The sequence below is a fragment of the Falco naumanni genome, chromosome 11 (genome assembly GCF_017639655.2).
Source record: "Falco naumanni isolate bFalNau1 chromosome 11, bFalNau1.pat, whole genome shotgun sequence".
Lineage (NCBI taxonomy): Eukaryota > Metazoa > Chordata > Aves > Falconiformes > Falconidae > Falco > Falco naumanni.
Window position 1 is genome coordinate 9,778,824 of NC_054064.1, and position 12,749 is coordinate 9,791,572.

General features: G+C 55.6%; 1 protein-coding gene across 1 annotated transcript in view; it reads left to right on the top strand.

Moving 5' to 3' along the window:
* The first annotated feature begins 778 nt into the window (after positions 1 to 778).
* TMEM121 (transmembrane protein 121) overlaps positions 779 to 12,749 on the top strand; it is a 41,720-nt gene continuing 29,749 nt past the window's right edge. Inside the window, exon 1 of the mRNA XM_040611323.1 lies at positions 779 to 927. The gene's annotated coding sequence lies outside the window, so the exon portion shown is untranslated. The remainder of the gene's footprint in view (positions 928 to 12,749) is intronic.

Here is a 12,749-nt window from a genome sequence, read left to right on the forward strand (position 1 = left end):
AGGACATGTGCCTAGCCTGGGCTGCCCATGGGATGGTGTGGGAGCTCCACTATGGGGGGGCAGGCTATGGGGTGGGGGAAAAGACGGGGCAGCCCCTCTCCATTTTCCAGCAAGGCAGCTGAGCCAGCCCCGGGGCACAGCCAGGAGAAGGGCTTGAGGTCAGTGTCGCGGGCTCTGGGACTGGCCACAGCTCCCCGGGATGGTGACAGGGGTCCTGGGCTCTGGGACAGGGATGGAGATGGGGTGGCGGTGGGGGAGATGGGGTGGCGGTGGCGGAGGTGGGGTGGCGGCGGGGGCGCGGAGGCTGTGATGTTGCTCTTAGGCGGCAGGGACGGCGACCGGGGTCCCGAGGTCTGCGCCCACTCTCCAGCGACCCGGGGGCGGGGTGGCGGGGCGCAGCTTGCTCTCGGGTGCCAGCAACGGGGCTCCCCGGCCGCAGGACGCCGACGGAGCCCCCCCCCCGCCCCGCTCCCGGGAACCGGGGCCCGCCCGCGTCCTGCGGGCAGAGCGGCGGGCTGCGGGGAGGGGGCTGGTCCCGGTGCCCCCCCGCGGCGGCGCGGAGGGGCGGTGGGCACGGCCCCCCCCTCCCCGCGCACCGCCCCGCCGCCCGCCCCCAGCGCGCCTCCCGCGGACGGCGGAGCGCGGCGCGGGGCCGGGGGGCGGCGAGCGGCGGCGGGGCGGCCCGCAGCCCCCGACGGCAGCGGCGGCGATGCGGCGAGGCGGGGCGGCGGGCGGCGAGGCGGGGCGGCGGGCAGCGCGGCGGGGGCGGCGGGCGCCGCGGGGCTGAGCGGCGGGCGGCCGGGGCTCCGCGGCCCCCGGGGGCACCCGCCCGCCCCGCCCGGCACCGCACCCGGCAGCGCACCCGGCAGCGCACCCGGTACACACGGATTTACGGCGCGGACTGCAGCCCCGGAGCGGCCCCCGCAGGTAAGGCACGACCGGCAGCACCGGCGGGGGGTCCCGCCGCCCCCGCGGCGCCGCTCCAAGCATCGCCCCCCCCCCCCCCGCCCTCCGCATTGCTCAGCGGACGCGGCACAAGTTTCCCCCGTTGCGGTCCCACCGGGCAGTGTCGTCTCCCCCCGCGCCGCTCCGCCATCGGGTGCTGCAGGGATGGGGCAGCCCCGGCGGCCGCTCGCCCTCCGCTCCGCTCCGCTCCGCTCCCCTCCCCGCTGTGCCCCCGAGTCCCTCCGGCGGGGTCGCAGCGTGGGCCTGGGTCCCGCAGGGGCAGCAGCGGGGTGCTGGGGGGGCTGCGGCCAACGCGCCCCCCAGGAGGAGGGTCGGTGGGCAGGAGGCGGGGGGAGAGCAGAGCCGGCTGCGGGGGCTGCTGCGGGAGATGCTTCTTGCTTTTGGACCAAACTTGGCTGCGGGGAACCTGCACTCAGCCCGGGAGCCCCGTGGTGGGACCCCTGCCGCGGGGGTGTGCACCAAGGGCATGCCCAGAGCATCCCGCCGCTCGGGGCACTGGGTGCCTCGCGTGGGTGGAGTGGCTGTCCCAGTGTTGGGGATGCTCTCCAGCTAGGCCTCAGCTGGAGGATGCAGGAGCCGTGTTGGATCTGTCCTCCACCAGGACTGGGAACTCTCCCCAGCCCCCCTCGCAGCAGGGCTGGGTGCCGGGAGGCTCACCTTGTGGGCACGGGGTGCTCCTGGTTTCCCTGTTGGGAACCTGGACCCTTTGCAGTCGACCTCAGAAGGCAAGTGTAGGAGAAGTGGCATAGCCCATGGGAGAGATGGCACAGCCCGTGGGAGGGGTGGTGTAGCCCATAAGAGAGGTAGCATAGCCCGTGGGAGAGGTGGCACAGCCCAGTGGTCACCATACACCCTGAGGCACCGGGAGGGGGCTGGCCCTCCCCTGAGGATGCTGAATGTGCCCCCATCTCCCACCCTGCTGGCGGAGGCACTGCCCACCCACAGAGCTGATGTGCACAGGAGGACGTGGGTGATGCTGGGGGTCCTGCCCCACTGGCACTGTCGGGTGTGGATTTTATTTGGGGCCTTTCCAGTGCCTGGAGAATCCCCATCCAGAGCCTTTTCCCCCTTTTTCCTGCACGGTGGCAGGCTGTCACCGTCCGTCGGGCAGACAGGCAGTGCTGCTGAGCCGTGACTTCCCATGGGTGTGGGGTGTCGATCCGAGCTCCGCCAGAACACGGGTGGAAGTTGTGCTCAGCCCGGTGCATCAGCTGGGGAGCCTGATCCGATGCTCCCGAGCTGGAGGGGAGTCAGATCCAGAGTCCTCACTGTCACCTCACATGCCACTGTCATACTTTTTGTGGGGCAGCAGGGCAGCTAGCACGTGGGTTTAGGTGTCCCATGGTAGTTTATGCCAGGAATCTGGATGCCTCTTTAGTTGTGAGCTGCCTTCACCTGGGCCCACCATAATGCCCAGTCCTGGTACCATCCCCTCCACATCTCCCGGGCTTGCTGAGCCCCACGGGTCCTGGGCAGCTCCTTCATCTGCCAGTGCTGATGCTGTGCTGGCCTGCATTCAGGCTGTGGGCTGTCCACCCTGGCGCTGTGCATAACAGCTGGCACCTGCCTTCTCCCCTGGGTGCCTGTTGGGTGCGGAGGGTGCCCTGGGTTCATCTGTGGGATCAGATATGAGTGCAAGAGTCTGATCGCTTGCGTGCAAAATCCTCCTCCAGAAATCCCCTTCTCCTGAGCGCCACCGATGTAAGATGAAATAAGCACAGATCCTGCAGTTTTAGGGCTCTCGACAGGTTTTGCTGCAACCAGCATAGACCGGGCTGAATATAAAATGGGTTTTTCTCCATTTCCTGATGCAAAGCTTTTGCCGTCAGCATGAAAACAGATGTTTGGCTGTCTGTTTAAGCCAGTTTTACAGAAAACTGCCTGTGGTTAAGACACTAGCGATAGTCAGGTCTCTAGCCCTGTCCCGTTCACCTCTGTGGTTCCAAAGGCTTCCTGAGCGTAGCTGTCCGTAAACTCCCCTGGACCTGGTTGAGCCAGGGCTGCTGCCGGAGGGGTATCCCCCTGCTCCCTTTAGAAACTAGTAGGGGAAATACAAAACACCGTGCAAATGCTGGAGGAGGGTTTTGGAGCGGTGAGCCGAGGAAGCGAGCGTGTCTTGGCACAGCGTCGCAGTTGGAGCTCGTGCCTGGAGCTGAGTCCCCACTGCTGTGTCCCCGAGTCCCCATCCAGCTCTGGGCGCCCTGCTGTGTGCTGCAGGTGCTCTGGGGAGCGTGGTGGAGGATCTGGGCCCTAGCTTCTCTGCCGCCTTGCTGTGAAAAGGCAGCAGCCGCAGCAGGCTGTCCCCCAGGAGTGCCGTGTACCCGTACCGGCCCGGGAGACAGCCCCACTGATTCAGTTATTTAGCACGTAGATCCAGAGAGAGCGTTTTCCTATGCCTGCTTTTCTGCTTTAACGAATTGATAGATCGCTGCTGCTGTTTTGCTATGGGCCAACTAAAAGCACAGCCCGTGCACTGTTCTGGAACTCATCTTGCTCGTTTTCTTGTAGCTACCCAGACCATGAGGCTGGCCGGGGACAGTGGCAGGAGGGAGGTGCAGGTCCTGCCCTGGGCTCAGGGTGCCACGGCAGGGCTCTGCTGAATCACAGCTACCTGGGTGCTCCCTCTGCCTTCGCAGGATGCTGCTGGTGCTCCGACAAGTAGCTTCATGTGTAAATGGGGATTTCTTCAAAACTCCTGGGAGGGGAGCAGCTGGCAATGGAATAGCTCTGTGGCAAAAAACGTTTGTATGTGTGTGCGCGTGTGTGTGTTTGTGTGAACTCCAGTCTAAATGGGAGAGGGAAAACATCCAGAGTTACGGAACTAATGCAAATGGAGTTGGCTTTCATCTCTCCCTGCAGCATCCTTTGTGGAAGGCATTTGCATTTCCCCAAAGTCAGTTCCTCCCTGCCTGTCCCTCAAGCAAATCCACAGCTACAGAGCAGAGGAAAGCCTTTTACAAGGTGAGGGGTGGCTCTCTAGATCTGGAGAGAGGTGAACTCAAAATATTTGAAAAGGAAAGCTCTTATTTTAAGGTAGCAACTCTGGACATGGCAGTGGATTGCACACACAGACTGCGGTGTGCCCCGCTATTGACCACAGGGCTGGGGACCATTCCTGGGCTCCTACCAGGCTACCACAAGCAGGTGACCCATCCAGGAGGGGGACAGGGATGGGGATGGGGGGGGCTCACGCATGCCTCTGACCTCACCCTAGCACAACTCCAGGATGCCACCAGGACCTGCTTCTGCAAGATGTGCTGGGAGACCCCTGTGGCTTCTATCTAACAGCTCTGAGGTCCCCAGACATCCTCTTCTCCCCATCCCCAGTGGTGCAGGGGGCTGCTGAGCCTGGGGGCTGCAAACAGCTCCAGGGTGGACTGCTGCTATTTGGGAGGAAGGCTCCAGCTCAGCAAAAATACAAACAAAACAAGATTTCACGAGCACTCTAGCAATAGCTATTAGCTATGCTAAAAGGATTAACAGCTCCACAGGACTCCTCAAGTGTTTAAAACATAACTCAAGCATCAAAGGCAGCTCTTGTAGGCTCACATTTTCACATCAAGTAACTCTGAAAATTCCTATCCAACTTAATTAAAACATCCACTAGGCTCGTTAAAAGCAAAAAAGAAAAAAAACCCACCAAAAAACAAAGGCCTTTTTTTCCTTAAGCACCAAGCCATTTTGAAGAGAGGAGTTTACAGAAAAGTATGTAGGCTTCTTTGTTAAAGAATCACCTTTGTGGAAGTCCCCTATCCCCAGAGCACTGTGTCTGATTAATCTCAGGCTTTCCCAAAAGGAAATAAGTGTTTTTTGGGGGTTGTCCCCCCTACCCCCACCCTCTGCTGAGGGACCACAGAAGAAAGATGAAAAAGTGAGAAGAGCTTTGTAGAGAAAGTTAGGTAAGAGGGTGGGGGAGTGTCAAATCCAGACCTATAATAGGAAAGAAGCCACCAAAGTGCTGGTTAAAGTACCTTTCATCTTGAAGGCTCCAAAGTGCTGTGCAGCCCATGAATACACACAAAGGCTGGAAAATAATTGACAACAACCAGCATCATGAGATGAAGTCACCACCTTGGCTGGCAGCAGAGTCACCACAGGCACGTCACCGGCTTGTTTGCCATCAGTCCCTGACTGCCTCTCTGCTTGGCTGGATTTGTTACCGGAGTTGTGAGCTGGCTCAGCCAAGCTATTCTGCAAGATCCCAAGCCAAAGTTTTAGATGCCGCATTTGTGTGACACTTAGGTGGGAACATGCGGTCCTGAGCTGGCCCAGCATGGCCGAGGTGTGATGGTGCTAGTCAGCCCCTTCCCAAGCTCCTTCCCTTGTGTGCTGGGTCCTAGGCAGCATCACCAGCATCTCACATAGCGTTGGGATTTAATCCTCCATCCCTGTGATGTGCCTGGCCTCGGTGACGCTGGGTTGTCCCCAAGCTTCAGCATATATCCTCCCCGACCACCCTTACCCTCCTCTGCCTCAGGGGCCCTAGTTATTTCAGGTGCCCTGGGGAGACTTAAAATAGGTAGAGAGGCTCCCTCTGTACAAGGTATAACCAGGATGGTGTCACTGGAGCTATGGGTGCATTAAACACAATACCTAGACCTAGAAAATGCTTTTCTGACATCCACAGGGGCCTAGAACATTTTAGGATTTCATCCCATGATGTGAATTTTGTTGGTTTTGATCAGTAACAAATTAGCAACCCCCAAAAAAGAATTAAATAGCTCTCTCTTTCCTCTTGTTTTCGGGTGGGTTTGGTTTCTTTCTCTTCGCCATGCCCTGTGTGGTCAGAGGGTGCCTGCAAAGGCAGTGCTGAGAAACGCTGTCAGGAGCAGAGCTGCTGCTGCTGCATCTTCTGGGGAAGATTTGCAGCACCCCTTTCCTCTTCCCTTCCCGCCTGGCCATTTTCTTGAGGTGGACTGTAGGACTCGGGCAAACAGCCTCCCACTGCTGGGGACCCTCCGGGCTGCCCCTGGGGACCTGTCACACTCTGGTGCTGGGGACAGCAGGCTGCAGTTGTGCAGGGCTGGTGGCACAGGAAGGTGTGTGAGCACAGACTTTGTACCCATGCGCTCCGTGCACGGTCAGGATGTGAAATGCAGGAATTAGGAGGTAGACAGGGTTTTTACATCAAGTGTTTATAGCACCTTCTTCACTTTGTGTCTAGACATAGCTATAAATGAGGGAGAGGGCTATTACCTAGGAATAAAACTACTGAAACCAGCCCTGGAGAGCTTGTTGCTGTATATCCAAGGAACTGGGAGATTCCTTATGATTAATGTAACGATATCAAAGGCTATAAACTCACCACAGTTGGGTACTGAGTCAGGGGACACACTTACAATGTACCTGCCACTTGCAGCTTAGACTAAGCATTAACTATGGTCTCTTGCCAGCCCTTGGCCATTCCTGGGGCTGCCGCTAGCTTACAGATCATGGGTTCAGTTCAACTGACTCCACCAACTGCAGTGGTGTAATAAAACAGCCCAGTAATCACCAAGGTGTAATTTCTCATTGCGGCGTGGACCGGCGGTGTGTGGAGGAGAGGCGATGCTGTGAGCGGAGCCCGGGCTGTGCAGCTCACTGGGAAACTCTGCCTTCGCGCCTGCTGAGTTCAGGCAGGGAGAGCAGGGGCTGTGCTGTGTGCGTGGGCAGCCTGTGCCACCGCTGACCGCTCCGAGCAGTGCCCTGCCTGTCTGCGTGGCGGTGGGCAGGGGGCTTCACTGCGGGTGGGACACGCCTGAGATCTGAACCCAGAACTCCCAGTCCCTATCCTAGGCCTGACGCAAGATCCTGCCCTGTAAATACTGGTGGCAGAAGTTAGACTGAAGGGATCTGATTTTTTTTTTTTTTGGATGCAAATTCTTTTCTCTGATCTTTGCTTCTACCATGTCTAGCACAGTGGGGTCTCGGTCTCTGCTTAAGGCTTTGCAATACTGTTATAACATCAGCAAAAGTAATAAAGAAGAGGATGGAGTCCCTGGAAAAAATACCATGAAGCAAACCGCTGACACACTCTTGACAGTGGCCACATCAAGAGCACAAAGACTTATTTTTTCAGCTAAGAGACACCTACCTATGCTGGGTCTGATTGATGGAGTGGAGTGGCAGGGGATGTCTCTTCTGAGCCCTTGGTTGAAGTGCTGTCATTAGAGGGTGAAAAAGGTGGGGGGAAAGGCTTACCACTGACGGTTGGGACCCATTGGGACCTGCTAGCCCATGGCTAACTTGCCTTCTGAGGGATGAGGGATGGGAAGGAGCAGCAGTGCAAGCGGTTGGTGCGGGAGGCAGCAGGTGGGAAGGTTGGGTCTGTACCTTTGTGTCTGCAGAAAATGTTTCCCAAGTTAGGTTTCCTTCCCCACATTAGGTTTCCTCCTCCAGGTTAAATTTCTTCCCCAGACCGTGTGCCGTGTCCAGGACTTGTACCCCCCGGGAGTTTTACCGTGCACGCATTCAAGATTAGGATGTGCTTCGATAATACGGACCTCCTAAGTAGCTCAGATTTATTAAAAGCTGCACTCATTTGACTCCATAAAGAATGCTGTTGGGAATACAGCGACGCTTCTTGGATGTGAGTAAATATTGGCCTTGAATGAAGCTGCTGATAATGGGAGATAAGTTATCAACAGCTGTTTAACCTAATATTACTTCCATACAAGATAACACTGAGCTTTTGCAAGAGGTTAATAACTAGATGCAGAATCCATTGCTGCGTACAAAGACACCTGACAAACTGTAGCCTTAATTTTTCCCTTGGGCTTTATTACATCTGAAGGAGCACGTAGCAGGGAAACGTGCTGGTGGGTCAGGCCCGGCTCTGGCAGCAGCCGGAGGCAATGCTGTTGACCACGCAGCTCTATGCAGTGACCAAGGGAACAAGCGTGTTTCTGTGAGAATCTAGCTCCTCCAGATCAGAGGTGCTGCGATGGCATCACTACTATATGGTTATATTATGTGGCCATATAGAGCTTTTGCTGCTGCTAATCAGGCTTAAATCCCTGTGCTGGGCAGTGTCTGCACTGCACATCCCAGCACAGTGACCGCGGAGCAAAGAGTGAAGGAAGGTAGATTATACATGGCATGAATACAGGTATTTGGGAGGTGATGTCAAAACACAAAGCGTGTATCAGTTGCAGGTCACAGGATCCCCTCGAAAGGGAATGCAGCTGATCCGATACAAGGTTTTAGCCCACAGTTATGGGTGTATTTTCCGCGTAGCTTTAGGTGGCTACTGGCCTCTGCTGTGTCTGTTACAGCCTGCTGTTGGACCTGTAATTCCACAGGGTTTTTAGAAAGAAGAGGTTGGCAAGGGCCAGAAGCACTCAGGAAGATTGGAAGGGCTCTGCTAGCGAGGCGTGCTCGGCTCCGCAGCCGGCTGTGCGCACCAGACTTCTTTCTCCGCAGAAGGGCTGCTCCCCGGCGCTGCCCCAGGCGTAGGGCTGAGGCAGAGGAGATGTCTCCAGCCCCTCACCACCCCTGCGATGTAGGACTGTGCTGGCTGTTTTAATTACGTTCCTCTCACTTGGTCCCAGCCGTGGACGCTGTAGCCTTTCAGCGATCGGCTTCACCATCTGCTAAGGGAAGGGCTGGGGTGGGATGTGGTGGGAGTGGACCACTGCTTGGCCCTCTCTGCTAGCGGGAGCCACAGGGTTTCCCTGCGCTTTCCCTGAGCATCAGGCCAACACGAGGGCACTGGTGTTAATGTCCAGCTGGGACATGCCTTGAATGTCTCTGAAGACACTGATCAGCCTGACCGAGCGCCCTCGGTGGAGGCTCCTGGCAGGAGCTGGGCTGGCTTTCAATGCTCCTGGCTCCCAGCCCCTTCTTTATCCAGCAGACCACACTGCTGCTCAGCAGAGCTGGCTGCAGATGCTAGGACAGCAGCTGCAGTCCTATTGATCCCTGTGGGGATGATGAGCCCAAATGAAGACCCTTGGGAAATCAGCACAGAATATAAAAATCTGGCTGCAAAGCAGAGGCTCGGACTGTGACAGCTCTGCAGATAAACCCATGTGAGAGCCCAGCTGTGCAGAGCATCCACAGAGAGACTGCTTTGAATGTGGCTTTGATGCTTGGGATACACAAGGAAATCTTCATCCCTTCCCAGGAGCCCATCACAGCTTTCGCTTCTCCCAGAGGAAGCACGTGGAAGTGGGTCCAGGTCCCTGCACCCATAGAGGGGACAAGTCCTTGGTTCCCCTGGGGCCAAGTGGTTCTTCCTCAGGTTGCAAGGCTGGAGGGAGCAAACTCAAGCACCTTGGGAACACGTTCTCTTCAAACCTCCCACTGCCTCAGGGCTGGGAGGGTCAGAGAAGCCCTGTGGCCCCCAAAACGAAGTAAGTCCTTTTCCTACCGCTGCAACAGCTGTTGCACAAGTAGATGGGGACACGTGCATTTGCAGGCCGTGCTGCAGCCCTGGCATGTAACTCTTGCCTGTTAGAATCGCTGGGCATAGGGGCTGTGATGCCTGAAGGCACTTCGGCTGGCTCAGGTGGGTAGGGGGACGCTGCTGCACTACCCTGCGTGTTACTGAGCTCTGGGTAGCTGCGTTTGGGCTAGCCCCGTTAAACAGCTCACAGCACCGCCTGCTTAGGCAAGCACATCTCTGGGGTCTTGCTGTTAACTCCAGTTAAGAAGAAAGCTGCTGTTTTAATCGCTGTATGTGGCTGCTTTTTCTCCACCCAAGCATTTCAGGTGAACTTCCCCCCCGCCCCGTGCTGTTTGCAAACCATGCAGTGTGCAAGTGTGCCCTCACCCTTTTCACACACCCGCCCGAGTGAGACAGCAAATTGCAGGTCCCTGGTTGTCCTTAAATTAGCAAATCACAGAATGGTTCGGGCTGGAGGGGACATCTGGAGAACATCTAGTCCAACCCCCCGCTAAAGCAGGGTCTCCTCCAGCAGGTTGCACAGTCACGTCCAGGCAGGTTTGAGCGTCTCCAGAGGAGACCCCATGGCCTCTCTGGGCAGCCAGTGCCAGGGCTCCATCGCCCTCAAGGTAAAGTTCTTCCTCACATTCAGATGGAACCACCTGTGTTGCAGGTTGTGCCCGCTGCCCCTTGTCCTGTCGCTGGGCACCACTGAACAGGGCCTGGCCGCGTCCCCTTGGCACCCACCCTTAATTAAGATGCTTGTTGCACTGATAGCTGACAGCTCAGGCTGCTGCTGCCCTGGGGCGGCTTGTCTGTTCCTTGCAAGTTCATTTCTGCCACAGCGGCAGAGCTGGGCGCTTTAGGTTAGCTTTTCTATAGCCACCCCCTGCCCCTGCATGTCATTTACACTGTGAGGTTAATGTGTAGTCTGATAGAAACTTTATTATTAAAGATCCTGAGTTCTTGCATTAATTAAGTTAGGACAGCCTGGGTTGACTGTGGACTTGCTTGCCTGCATTTAAAAAGCACAAGAAATTCCTGTGGCCCTGCTGGCAGCGTGTGAGTGATTTCCTCGTGCTAAGGCTGGGCAAGCTCTGCATCCAAGCAGCTGCTCCCTGCTGCGGACTGTAACCTTGTGATTCTCTTCCAGAGCTGGATTTTAAGCTTTAAGTTTACTGCTGCGAGCAAGATCCTGGCTGGCAACAGCTTCTCTGGTTTTCTGCATTTCCAGGAGAACCTGCTGCATAGTGGTTCTGCTGATCAGCACCTCCCCTTGCCCCACGCAGGCTGCACTTCGGCATCCCAGCCCGCTGGTACCTCACACTGTGTTGTGTGGTACCGAAGCTTTCCTTGCTGCTGCACATCCTTTTCCTAGGCAACTTCCATTTACCTGTGTAGCCATTGGCTCCTATTTTAAAACTTGCTTTTAATCCCTTTGCTCTGGTTTGCTCTGGTTTGAATTCCCCTGGTGTATTAAATTTGGGTGAGCATGACGGCTGGTTTTCAGTGGGCAGCACAGCAGTGAGCCACTTAGGGCTCTTCCTTCCACTCCTCCCCATCCCTTCCATGGGTGCAGAAATACAGTCACTGGCTTGTTTGGTTTGTATTTCCCTGATCAAAATCAATCCCGTGTTTTCTTTGGTTTCTGCTTTGATTTCTTAGCTTTTCTGATCTTCCCACCTTTACTGCAGCTACACAACTTTGTCCAACCTAATAGCCAGGGCTGTTCTGTCCTCCTCTGTAACCAGGCTTTGGCAGTTAATCCTCGATCGTGCCTGGGGATTCATGGGGAGAGGAGAGCATTGTTTTGAATTCCCTGTCATACCCAAGCCTAGCAGGGTGAGTATAGGAAATTTCCAGTTGCAGAAGAACTTTGCAAAGTTGTGCTGCACTTTATTTCCTTGCCAAAGGCAAAATAAAACCACCCAGGGAAGAGGGAAGAAAGAGCAGAGGAAAATGCAACAGACATCAAAGGAAAAATGCTGAAAGAGAGGGGAGAACTGGCACCCTTAATGTGAATTTGGGAGGAATTTATACACCTGAAGTGAAATAATCGTAGAGCTCAGGTAGTTTAGGTCACTTCACTGGGACTCGTTGCTCTTCATTAACCTCCCAGCCACCCAGGTTCAGGTGTCAGCTCAACATCAAACCACAGCCGATGAAAACTTACTCTGTTTGAAAAATTGCTGGAAAATTGGGTTTTCAAGTGACTGAATGTGATTTTATGAGGCACCTGCCTTCCTCAATATTGTAAATCATTCAAGATCAAAAATCTGAAAATGGATATTTGGGCCTGAAATCCAGTACTAGGCTGCAGCCAAAAAGAGCTGAGAAAATGCTGTTGCATTGATTTGTAAGTGAGGAGTCTCTTTATTTTTCCCCATGTGCTGTGGGGATTTTCTTCCCCCTGCCTCCCCCAAGAAGGTGGGGCGGGATCCAGGCACTGCCTTGCCCGGAGAGCAACTTGGATTACTTCCACAGGAAAGAACCTGGTTTTCCAGCTGTCTCTACTGGCTGGGGATGCTCTCTCCCAGCTCGGCAGTACAGGAATGTGCAGGGAGAGAGTAAGAAAAATGCTGCTGGGAAGGACAGCTGGCTCAAGCAGCTCCGGGATGAGCGTTGTCCATCATGGCCATTTATTTGGTTGGCAGAAAAAGTGGAAGCGGGTCTGGAGAGTGAAAGAGGCTTTCCCAGAATAGCTACAGCATATCGGGGCTGAGAGAGACAGGCCATGCAAGCCCTGGGTCTGCTGCTTTATTTCTGCTTTGCCTGTCTGGAATATAGGAGTTCCTGAGAGAGCTATGGGATAGAAACTGCCAAGTGAGATGTCACTTACAGTGATGCTGTGTGAGGAGTGCCTGTCCTGGAGGATGCGCTGGAAGCCTGGGTGAGCAGCCGGCTGCAGGCAAAGTGACCGAGTTCACATCAGTGGCGGGTGCTGATGCCACCAAGGCACCCCAGTCGAGGACTTGCCGTTCCACAGTGGCCTCCTACCGGAATTCCTAGCCTCTGCAGTGCGGGGTGGCTGACCACACTTTTGCATTACATCCACAGCAGAGTGACCTGTTCAGATCGAGTTGTAGCCAAAATGCGTGCAAGCAGGCGTACAGTGTTCTCGTGGCATCCCAGAAACTCGATGGGACCCTGTAACCAAATGCTTGCCCGATCCCTTGCAAAAAATTTTTTTCCTGGACAAATCCCACCAGTAGCTTCTACTGGTCTTCTGCATCACGTTATCTTGTTTAATATAAAGTGTCTGCAAGCCGTCGCTGAGCCGGCATTCATTGTCAGCCAGCTGTCAAGCTTAATTGGGTTGTCCTGTAAAATATCTTGCATATAAGTAAATCAAAAAGAGTGGGGCCCATAAAAGGGCCAGCATGTGGCACATTCATGTTATTTATAGGCTTCTCTGTGG